The 12,242-nt window shown below is 43.4% G+C and overlaps 1 protein-coding gene across 11 annotated transcripts in view; it reads left to right on the top strand.

Annotated features, from left to right (window-relative positions):
* PAK1 (p21 (RAC1) activated kinase 1) overlaps positions 1-12,242 on the top strand; it is a 76,366-nt gene that overhangs the window by 16,437 nt on the left and 47,687 nt on the right. For 7 of the 11 annotated variants that reach the window (XM_038136432.1, XM_038136504.1, XM_038136476.1 and 4 more), the window contains exon 2: positions 10,551-10,629. The exons of 3 other annotated variants lie outside the window; for them this stretch is intronic. The gene's annotated coding sequence lies outside the window, so the exon portion shown is untranslated. Of the gene's footprint in view, positions 1-5,485; positions 7,103-10,550; positions 10,630-12,242 lie in introns of those variants that run through there. One more of the 11 variants, XM_038136450.1, reaches the window with a different exon arrangement.

The following is a 12,242-nucleotide window of genomic DNA, read 5'->3' as shown; positions in this document are numbered from 1 at the left end:
TAGAGAAATGTCTGATGGGGAAATGTTTTTCCAGAGAAAGAGGCCTGACCATTTCCTTCATCTTAACAGAACATGAGGAAATGTCCTCAAGATATGCCAGGGGAGGTTTATATTAGATAGTAGGCTTTTTTTTTTTTTTTTCACAACAATTTTATAAATCCTTGGAACAGACTGCTTAGGGAAGTGGTGGAGTCACTGTCCCTGGAAGTGTTCAGAAAATGTGTGAATATAGCACTTGAGGACATGGTTTAATGGTGAATATGGTGGTGGTGCTGGGTTGATTGTTGGACTTGATGATTTTAAAGGTTTTTTTCCAACCTTAATGACTCTATGATTCTGCGACATGAAAATTCCATTCCTGGCATAGGTGGTTGGAACAAGAGCCCTGTAAGCTGTGCCAGGAGCAGTGATGCAAATCTCTGCTTTATGCCCTATAGGGGGTAGGGTAAAGTGTTGTAATCCCTTGATAGTTTAAATCAGGAGCAAATCTGTGAGGCTCATTCAGGTGGAAAGGCAAAAGAGAGTGAGCAGTGACAATGTCTCTGATTATGAAAGTTGCACAGAAGATGGGTAAGGGTGGCAGAGTGCTGCCAGTTCCTCCCGCTCTCTGAGCTGTTTCCATACTGAGAGTGGTACCAGCTGCAGCAGCTTCTGCCTGGCAGCCTATTCCAGCAGCAGATCCTTGCTCCATGCCTTGCTCCGGAGTCGATTCCAAAATTAACAGAGGGTTGGAGGGTTGCAAGTGCAGAACCAGAACAGGACAGAAACCTGGAAGATGTGTTTCTTCTCTGCTGTAAACCTGTGTGACCTTTCTCAACTCGCTTCAGCTATGCCCTCAGTTTATAGAAGGGTAGTGGAGCTACTGTGCACTTTCAGGTATTCTTTGTTAGCCGGCAGAATTTGTTTTTCTACGCACATTAGTAATGTTTTATCACTGAGTAGTGTTTTATGCATGAATGATTTTCTGTGAAGTGCTTAAAATTTAGAAAAAGGTCCTGAAATTTTATAAGCCTCTTGTATAGGCAGGGGTGGGGGAAGGGGGTGGGGGAAGGAGGAGTTGTATGCTTTTCTGGAGAAACTCTTGTGCATTTTCTCTTTCAAAATAATTTTAGGCTATTTATTTATATCAAACCTTCATTAATTCATTGTACATTGTGAAACAGCAGATAGTGGGTTCTTTTGGAAAGATGTACAGATTAGAAAATGCTTCAATACATGAGCCATAACCAAGGAAATAAGAACACCCTAAGGAATAATATGAAGTGTGGTGCTTTCTGGGCCTGCTACACAGCTGCAAAGCAATGGGTGAAGTTATATTTTGCCCACGCAGCTCTCCTAAGCCTCAGTACTTTGAGTTTTACTTTGCTTGCTTTGGCTTCTGAGGCAGCAGTGTCTGGAGCTGAGGCACTCCGGTGCTTTGCTTAGTGTCCCCAAAAGACCTGCAAACTTAGCCAAGCTTTTGGGCTTGAAAGAGATGAGCTGCGTAGCTTGAATTGCATCTGGGTGCCTCTGGTTCTGGGAGGCTGTAATGACTGCGACCTTTTGAAATCTTGTTCAAACTGTTTTTGTTGCACTCAGACAGGAATGTTATGTTCTTTGTTCCACCTCCTAAAAGGCCAACTTTTCTGTATAGGCTGCTTGTGGCTTTCAGACTTTGATATATATGGGTCAGGGGAGGAAGCAGACATAGACTGTTGGATATTTTCAAGCTGCTGAAAAAGTCCTTCTGAGTGCATGAAGTGAGTTTTAAGATCCCAGCTGGATTTTTGCAAATAACCTCGGTCTTGATTAGAAAAGAAATAAGCCCCCCAAATGTGGATTGCTTCCAATTTGTATGCACACAAGTGAGTGGGCTGACTCTTCTCTGAGATAGACCTGTGTGGTAAAGGGTTACATCTTTAATTCTGAGCCCCTTCTCTTGGAAGGAAGCACGCAGCATCTCAGCTACCACTACTGAAATGTCAATTTTTTCAAGCAAAATAAAACATGCATTCAGTAGTTAAAATTGAGGTAAGAGTTTGCATTGTGTCTTGGAAGGGCTCTTCTTGATGCCTGTACACCTTTAGGTACGTGTCTTCACAGAATCACAGACTGGCTGAGAGAACTCCAGAGGTCATCTGGCCCACCCTGCTGTAATCAAGCAAGGCCACCCGCAGCCAGTTACCCATGACTGTGCCAGACAGCATTTGAATATCTCCAAGGGTGGAGACTCTACCACCTTTCTGGCCAGCCTGTCAGTACTTGGTCACCTTCTCAGTGAAAAAGTGTTTCCTGGTGGTCAGAGGGGCCCTCTGTGTATGTTTGTGCCCATGGCCTCTGGCCCTGGCACTGGGCATCACCGGCAAGAGCCTGGTTCTGTCTGCTTTGCATCCTCCCTGCAGGTGTTTATAGACACTGACAAGATGCCCTTGAGCCTGCACTTCTCTTGGCTGAACACTCTCAGCTCTGTCAGCCTTTCATCATTGAAGAGATGCTCCCCTCAGCATCTTTGCAGCCCTTTGCTGGACTCTCTCTGTCCTGTGTGCCTCTCGTTGAGGAAAGCCCAGAACTGGACCCATCACTCCAGGTGTGCCTTCACCAGTGCTGAGGAGAGGGGAAGGATCATCTGTCTTGAGCCTGCTAGCAATACTTGCCTAATACAGCCCAGGATGCCATTTGCCTTCTTGGCTGCAAGGACTCACTGCTGGCTCACACTCAACTTAGTGACCACCAGGACCCCCAGGTCCTTTTCTGTCTGAGTGTTTTCCATCTGGGTGGACTCCAGCACCTGTAGGTGCCTGTGGTTGTTCCTCCTTGAGTGCAGAATTTTGTGTTTCTCCTTGTTGAACTTGATGAGGTTCCTATGGGCACACCTGTGGTTCCCTGGGTCTTCTGGAATATCAGCATTGACCCGTGTGCTTTCCTCCAGTCTATGGGCCCTTCTGCTAGTTGTCATGAATGATCAAAAATTACTGAGCCTGGGTTTGCAATGGCATTCCTGGATGCATTCTGTTAGGGCCTTATTTAGTGTACTTTATTTAGAGTCTCTATCTGTAGATATGAACAGAAACTTCTAGAGAAGGGCTAAGGCTTGGGAATCAAGCTGCTCTTTGGTTCTCCTTTCTTCTCTTGTTTCCCTCTCTCCATTGCCTGCTGATCTCAGTCCTCAGCTACTGCTAGAGGCTCTTTGCTTGCATGGCAAGACTATTGTGTGTTTGGCTTTAGATTTAAAGCCTTCAGATAATGTGGCTCTAAAGCCAGGACACCTCTTTTGCAAAGGTTCTCGAGCTGTGTGGGGCCACTTCTGAAGTGGTGTGTCATGTACATACACAGTTTGGTGTGTGTCTCCTGTGCGGTGTTTGCTGCTTGTTCCTGGCTGAGGAAGGGAGTCTGCCACAAGGACTGGCTGTGCAACTTCAGCTCAAGCTGCCTCAACTCACACTATTTACTTTGGAAATTACAGTTTCAATCGCTGCTGATAACCCAGCTGATTGTTATGTTTTACATTTAGCACAGTTTTTTTAGTTCTTTCCTTAATGACTTATGTAAATAATTTTAGAAGACTTAGCATTAATTTTGGAGAAGCTGGTGTATGGGGCTGCGAGGCTAGCAGCAGGTGCTGTAAGTAATCACTCTTCTAAATTAAGCAACACTTTCTGAGGCAGTAGGTTAATTTCTGGGTAAGCAGCCTGCATACAGATTCTTGGAATCAGCTGGATCTTGACCCAGCAAATGACTCAAGGCTTTGTGTAGGTTTAATTGCTTGAGTTATCTCACTGAAACCATTCATTTTTAGAGGAAACTGGGGCTGTGCTTGAATGTCTGTTGAAATTGTGTTATCACGTTGAAATCTGTGTCACCTGGCTTTGTGCTTGCGTTTGTACCTCAGTCTTCACTGCTGTTGAAGGTGTATTTGGAACATGGGCAGTGTTGCGGCTTAACCTGATCAAGCTGCCTGGAGCCCAGGGTATATATCATAGAATGGTTTGAGTGGGAAGGGACCTCAAAGATCATCTCATTCCAACCCCCTTCCATGGTCAGGAAAACCTTTCACTAGACCAGGTTGCTCAAAGCCCCATCCAGCCTGGCCTTGAACACTCCTAGGGATGAGGTATCCACAGCCTCTCTGGGCAACCTGTCTCACCTCTCTCACAGTAGATAATTTCTTCCTAATATAAAATCTAAACATTCTGCCTTCTGTCTGCCTTTTCCTCTTCTCTTATCACCTCATGCCCTTGTAAACAGTTCCCCTCCACATTTCTTGTAGACAGTATTTGGGTACTGAAAGACCGCAGTGTTCATGAGTAGCTCATGCTTATGCTGAAGTCTATGCTGCTGTGGGTTTCTCTCATTAGTATAAAAGCAAGCAAAGTAGCGTTTGAGAGCTTTGTGCTGTTTCTTTCTCCACCTTTGTGCCTGTGAGAGGATTTCTGCAAAAGTATTTCCTCTAATATCTCTAGTGGAGCTCTCATGGGATCTCTAAGCAGTAACTGTTGACCAGATTGTGCTCAAGTGCTGCCTGTCACTTTTGCATTATCACAGCTCTGGCCAGCATTGTTCTTGCTCAGGAGTTGGAGATTGCCTGCGGAAGTGTGACCCACTCGTTGTAAAACCACTCTTGAGTCTGTGAGGCTGATGGGGCCAGTGGTGTTTGTGACTTGAAAACTTAAATGATTCTTCACAGGCTCTGCAAAACTCTGAGGAAACTGGTAAAATCTTAATTACTGTTACTACACAGAATATGATTTTGGAACACTTTGTCTTACTAGTGGAGTAGGAAGGTGCAGTTTTTACAAGCTCAAGCTCTCTTTAAAATCTACCTTCCTGTGTGAAGATTATGCCAAAAAGTAATGTGAAAGGTGGAATTTCTACTTACATGGAATCCCATGTAAAGTGGAATAGAAGAAAAATGCCCTTCTATAAGGATTCAAGAAAGGAGAGAACTTCAGATAGCTAGAGAGGAAGAATGGATTTTTGTTGCCTCTATACAACTGTAAGCTGTGACTTGCCCTCTTTGACTTAGAGTTGGTGTTTCCTGTGCCCTTGGATGTTCAACCTAGTATCAAACTGGTGCTTGAAATTGTATAGTTGCTAAAAAGGTCTGAAGCCACTTCCTGCACTCTTTAGCTTGATTTTTTTGCTATGGTCAATCATCTTCAGACCAAAATGCTCTTAGGCTTGAAAGTCAGTGTTGGGATACAGCCCTTTCACATTAAAAAAAATTAATTATCCACATGACAGGCTCCTGAAGGTAGAACCTGTTTCTTGTGAACAGCATTACAGAATGACATGGCTTTTTCTTTTTTTTTTTTTTTTTTTTGAGGTCTATAGTCTCTTCTTACTTTTTAGACTAAAAATTTACTGACTTCTTTGCTCTGAAATGTTGAAGAGGAACAGTTTACATGTGCAGTGTGTAACAGACAATATTGTACTTCTTCTCTATTATGGAAACTAGAGGTATAAGCAGCTTGGTATTTTTATAGCTCAGCTTTGTTTGAAAACCTGATTTCTCATGTAGCTCTGAAGGCAAATAGTCCTCTTCAGGTGACATTCTGGGTCTGTGGGAATTTGGACTGAAATATTTTTAAAAAGAAATATTTGAAGAGGAAGTCATACACCCTGACTCTCTTTATGGATCTTCGGACAGTGGACGCCTTGTGGGTTTAACAGATGATCCGAACACATATTGATGCTTTCAGATGATCTCAGTGTATTCTCTGGGATGCTGTGAGATGACTGTAAGCTTGGAAATGGAGAGGTGCAATGGGCAAGAGCTGGATGGACAATGAGTTGGTGATGGGAGCATAGAAACATGCTGATCGTGGACAGGCTTTTCAAAAGGGGTCAGAATTTGAACTCTCTTAAATTCTGTGGGGTAGAAGGCATGGAAGTCTTCTTTTCCCACATGAGTTAGCTCTGTGTGGGCCACAGGAATTGAAAGCATCAGGTAAATAAGTTACCAGATGTTCAGCAGGTGCCTGGAAGGTTGGCTTTCTGAATCAACTGCTGAAAAGAAAGCAGAGGACCAAAATTCTCTGCTCCAGATTTGTAGATTTTGATAGGTAGTTTACGTCATTTAAGAATATTGCTTTGCACCTTTCTCAATGACTGCCCTAAACTCAGTCTACCCAAATATTTTTTCCAGGCAGCATGAAGAATTTGTAATGTTTTCTGTTATCAAAAGCAGAACCTGAAAGAATCCTGCACCATACCAAAGATATGAATGCTGTGCTAAGGAATTTGGACATATTAATAAAAACAACATATTACTCTACCACTCTCTCCTCTGAAATTAAACGTGTCAAGCAAATTGCTGAAACAGTAGATGGAAACTTGGCAATTAGGTTTGTGTGGCAATTTGATTCTGTTCTCCCAAAATACCTCTGGAGAGCATCCAACTGTAGGTCTGCTCTGATCCCAAGACTACCCTGCAGATGCCCTGAGCACAGACACGTAAGCAGCAAGCTCTGGCAGCCTGATCTGTGTAGTTGCTAGAAAGCTTCAAAATCTGGTTTGCTGTCAGAGGGCTTTCCATTTGGGAAAGGAACTGATACCATTCCAATTTTAACTCTGGAAGAGGAAGGGGAAATAGAAAAGCTTCAGAGAAGCAAGTTTTTGTCTAGACTGTGGAGCTAACTGGGTGTCTTGTTCTGTCTTGTCAGGTTGCCTTCTTGTTTGGGGCTGTGTCTGAGTGGTTGACTAGTGCATTAACTCTATGAAAATAAACTCACTTTTGGTGTGGCAAATGAACCCTGGTCTCCTATGACCATCCCCTGCCACAGTTGTTTCAGCACTCCTTTACTGACTCATAAAAATGCAGAATCTTCTCTCCTTGTCCTTTCCCACTCATCATTTGAAAAGCTATCCTCTTGTTTTTGCCTTAAAAACTACTTTTGAAATGAAAGTTCCCTTTTGTTTCACTGACTGTAAAGTGTGCATGATAATTACAGGACAATTGCTGTGTTAGCTGAGATACTGCAGTGTTTCTTCAGGACAAAACCCTGCTTCAAGAAGGAGCAGTTCAAGTTCTCTCATTCAAACCCAGGGGCCAGGGATGAGGAATTTCCTCAGTTTTGTGCTCAGCAGTCACAGTGGTATCTGCGTGGATACAATTTATTGCACTGTAAGTAATAGTTTAATGGCCTTGCATGCACTAAATGCTGTTTCGTGCTGGTGTGTGGTTTTCAATAGTACAGAAGAGAACTACTTAGGCCTTTTAATCTGCATTGTTCAACAAGGCAGTATTTTAAAAATGTGATTATGATATCAAGGGTTTGTGAAGTGAGGGGCAGAGAGGCTTTTGCTGCTCCAAAGTTTTCCTGTCTGGAGAATGTAAGTCATAAGCATGACAACTATGGGATTTTGGTTGGTTTTTTTTTTTGCTATTTGGTTTGGTGTTTTTTTTTATTATTATTTGAGTCAGGTTTCTTTCCTTCTCCTGCATTTGGATCCTCTTAAAAACGACTGGTTTCAGGTAAAAATGCAAGCATATCAAATAACCTGTGGAAGTCTTCTGTCATTTGCTAACTAATTGCTGCTTTTAGAGTGGTACCTGTCTTGTTTCTTCAGCAGTATGTCTACTTAGCTGTGCTCTTGCTCCAAAATAAGTCATGTTTCAGTCTCTGAAAGCCCCACTGTCCTTGACTGGCTTTTAAACTTTTTTTAATCATTTGTTTGGGTTTTTTTCTGTAAGGGAGATGCTGTGGTAGCTAAAGAGGCTGTTCCTCTTACCTGCTGTATCCCAGTTGCTGCATTGATTATTTACAAGGATACGACCTGACTTGCACCATAGGTTTTGGCCCAGTCTTGTGCAAAGCCCTGCTGCCTCCAGGGGTTCAAATAAAGGATCTTTTTAAAAATTAGATGCTACAGACCCTATGCTGTTGTTTGTAAAACCAGGGGCTTCCATTTGGGCAGGACCCAGGCCCCCCATTCATAGCAGCAGTGCTGTATAAAGCCTTTGGACCCTGGAATACCTGAGTTCCTCAGCTCCCTGCAGGATCAAGGCCAGGTTGGGTTGAACAGGGCTCATAGACATGTTTCCCTCAGGAGAAGCCCTCAGCTCTGCCACATACTTATCTGGTCAATATTTGCTTAGTTAAGAGGGGGACAGGGATGGGAAAGTTCATCAGCCAGTGATAAACTGGTTTCCTGAGCATCAATACCATTAGATTTGGGTTCAAAGGCACTGTGTGGGCAGAAACTGGCCTCTCAGCCCCCAGTGCCTTCTGGCTGTAAACCCATCCACCTTGTCCCAGGTCGTGTTTGGGGTGGCAGTAGCTATTTTAGGGCAGTTCTGGAGGTATTGTGTAGGAAAAGATAGGGATTTGGGTGCTGGAAAAAAGTTCTAGAAAAGCATCTGAAGGTAGGGGTATTATCGCACGAGTTAAATCATACCCTGGATGCAACTGCTCTGTGGGGTTGTTTTAAAGCGTGGTTTATTTGGCATTGAATAGCTATCAGAGAGGTGGTTTTAGCCACTGTGCTTTTAAAATCAGCCTGCTAAACCCCCTTGGAGTTGTGAGAATATGTGCATATGCAGACTGGTGTTGGTTGAATTCAATTGCTACAAAACACACCCTTGGGAACCTCATCTGGGATGGTGTTGGCATGTCCCTCACATTTTGCCACTTTTCAGAAGCTGTCAGGTAGTACTGTGTAGGAAGTGTTACAGGGATAAATCCTGAATTCCTAATTTGGGCTAAACTCCCACTGTTTTCAGTGGGTGGCTTGCTGGCATTAAGGCCAAGTACCCCTCAGCTATTACAGATGACCTTTCTGTCCTTTAAAAGTCAAGGAGACTGAGACTTGATGCCTCTTGTCTTGTAAACTTGCCTCTGTCTTGTAAACTTGATGCCTCTGTCTTGAGGATTGCAGCCCTGAAAGTTTGTACATGCGCTGAGATTTGTGAACAAGAAGTTGGTAAACCAAAAACATTTCCAGTAACTGTTCTTTAGATTCTTAGTAATGCTGGTGAAATGCCAGAGATCTGGAAACAGAAATTAGCTGGTGATTTAGAGCAGTGCATAAAGAAGACACTCATTCTGTAAGGGAAACACTGATGTTCTGAAAACTCGACTTTTCATAAATGGAGAATATATAACCCTATGTATTTTAAATTGAAAAATTTAAATTCTTTCAAATTACCAGCATAAATTTATTGAAATTGTTTGCTCAGATAACTGACTTGTAATTTTTAGGAGAATGTTTCTATGAAATCTCTACAACTTTTGTCAGTATATTGTTTTCCAGCAAAATTGAATTAAATGTCTTTTTAGAAGTCAAGAGTCTGAAAGTAGGTACCTGAAGTTCCTGACTATCACGAAGTGATTGAGATCATAAGTTGTTCTGGCTTCGTCTCTCTATGCAAGAAAGAGGGAAGATGTTGTGTTTGTGTTGGCAACACTAAGGAAAATCAAACTATTTCAACAGTAAGAAAAGAAAAAGGCCCAAATCCCTTCATAAAATGTTGCTGTGCAAACCTTGACTGGCAGAACGTCTTCCCAGCTGAAGAGCTTCTTTCCTGCACCTCAGTGGAGCATCAAAATTAAAGTCTGACTGAACCCAACTTGATGTCAGCTCCAAATGTTATGCAAGGGCACCCCAAGAACTTGCTCATTTGTGACTGAGGCTCTGAAGCCCACAGTGTATTGTTTTTCCTGCCCATCTCCATTTAGGTGGTCACCGCCTATTCATATTTCAAGCTCAGGAGGGCTCTTTTGTCTCATCACTGGGACTCCAAGAGGGAAGAGGTGTTTTCAAATCCTTCCATGCCCCACTTTACCTCTGAGTGTGGTAGGATTGTGTACACAGCTCTCTTTTTCCTTTCTTTCTCTTCCTGAGAATATGTTACTTGTGCTAACTGAAGTTGCAGAAGCACCTGGAAGGGATTCATCTCATGCTGTGTGCTAACTACCTGAATTGCCTTTCCTTTAAAGACTTGATTGACTGATAGGAGGGGGAGGGCTGAGCAGACAAGTTCTTCAGCTTTCTCTCCCTCTAGTGCCTCCAGGATCACAAATGAGGTCTGTGAGAACTGGGACAAGAGTTGGCATCTCCCAAGTATTGGAACTGTACTCCACACACTAGATTTCATAATGAGGGTGTTAGGATACTGATCCCAGCTCTTCTGCTGGTTTTCTGCTCAAGGTTGTCACAACCACTTTTAATTTGTCTTCATCACTAAACTGGGGGCTGGGATACTGAGGAGTAAAAACGTGCTTCAGACAAGTAGTTTGAATGATGATGTGCATCTCTCTCCTTTAAAGCCTCCCTGTCAGTTTGTGTGGCTTGTAATTGCAGAATTGTAGGTTGGCAGGAACCTCTCTGTGGATAGTCTAGTCCAGTTCCCCACCTAACGTGGTGGCAGCTGAAACAGTCAGCATAGTGGCATGTCCACTGGGGTTTTGAGCATGCCCAAGGATAGAAATTCCCATTATCTTCCTGAGCAACGTGTGGTTTTCTGAGTTCTGTGGTTTTGTGTCCATCTCCCCTCATCCCCGCCCAGAAAAAAAGTGTGGTTTTGTTGTGGGGTTTGTTCTTACATTTAAATGGAATTTCCTGTATTTCAGTTTGTGCCCACTGATTCTTGTCCTGTTGCTGGATACCACCAAGAGGAGCCTGGCTTCATCTTCTTTACATCTCCATCAGGTATTTATGCACATTGTTAAGACCTCTCTGAACTTCTTCTTATGCTGGCTGAAGAGTTCCCCAGCTCCTTCAGTCTCTCCTTATATGCCAGATACTCCAGTCCCTTAATTGTCTTTGTGAACCTTTGCTAGACTCTCAGCAGTATGTCCACGTCTCTGTTGTGCTGGAGAGGGGAGGACTCATCCCAGCACTCCAGATTTGTCTCACCAGTCCTGAGCAGAGGGGAAGGATCCCCTCCCTTGACCTACTGGAAGTTGTTTTTCCTAATGCAGCCCACACGCTGTTGAACTTCTTTGCTACAAATGTGGTTTGGAGGCTCATGGTCAACTTGATGTCCACCAGGAATCTCAAGCCTTTCTCTGCTTTTTCTGCTTCCTTTCTGCCTATTGGCTCCCAGTCTGTGCTCCTGAGCAGCAGGGCTTTGCATTTTCCTTTGTTGAACTGCAAAGGTTGATGTTGGCCCATTTCTGCAGTCTGTCCACATCCCTCTGAGTGGCCTTCCTGGTCTGTTAGCCATCATTTCCAATACTGTATCATCTTCAAACTTCCTGAAACTAGATTCGCTGCTGCCACCCGTAATCTTTCCTTTATAAAGAATTTAGAGCCCTGGGTGAAGTATGTGATGAATTAAATCTCTCAACAGTTCTAGAAAGTACATTGCTGTTCACTTGGGAAAGTCAGACAGAGATGAGGCAGCTTCACTAGCACTAACAGCACATTAAATGCTGTGCCTTGTTGTAAAGGGCTTCATTATTATTATTTAGGACGTTCATTCTGCAAATCTCTGATACTTCGTGCAATACCAGCTCTTTCCCTTTGCTAACACCATAGCAACCTGCTATAAATGCCACTATATAATGTGGCTTGTTGGCCAAAAGCTGGACAAGGAATGGTTTCTAGGGCAGGAAATCAATCCATGGAGTCAGTAAAAAAAGTGCTGTAGAATGAGGGAAAAGTCCTACTGTTATTTCATAGTATTGCAAAATTATTTTTCTTTTCCTCTCCAAAACTGTGCTCTAGAGGAAATAGAGGCATCAACTGTAGTTCTCTCAATGCTTTATCTATATCCCCCTCCCCCAAAACCTACGTCCTAGGCACAGTATAAACCTCTGGGCTAACAGATGGTGTTGAGAGGGGGAGGGAGGGGGAACAATTTGCATCTAAATAGCTGAAATAAGAAAGGGTCATGTCCCACAGACCAGCCCCACTCACCTGCTGTTTAAATCCCCCTGAGAAACAGGCAAACGCGCTTGGTTTTTTAACGTCTGTGTCAGCTGTACTTGCTCTCTCAAGCTTTCTGCCCTAAAAAAGCTGCAATTCTCTGCATCTTGCTATATGGATTCTATTCTGCCCATAAAACGACGAACTTTTAAGGCTTTAGTTCTTAGAATGGATTTGACAGCTGTGTCACTTCTGTTCAGCCCTCCCATCAGAGCGACTGTTGCTGTTGGTTAGCGCAATTAACACAAGCACTAATGATACAGAAAAGGTTCAGAGCAAGTATTACCTCTTCTGTCAGCTTGCTACTCTCATGGCTGCCTGATTCCACCTTCAGAGGTGCTCTTGCCATATGGTCCTGTGGACTCATGATGCAACATTCCATGCTGGGTTTG

The sequence above is a fragment of the Motacilla alba genome, chromosome 1, assembly GCF_015832195.1.
Source record: "Motacilla alba alba isolate MOTALB_02 chromosome 1, Motacilla_alba_V1.0_pri, whole genome shotgun sequence".
NCBI lineage: Eukaryota > Metazoa > Chordata > Aves > Passeriformes > Motacillidae > Motacilla > Motacilla alba.
This window is presented reverse-complemented; position numbering and strand designations above follow the sequence as displayed.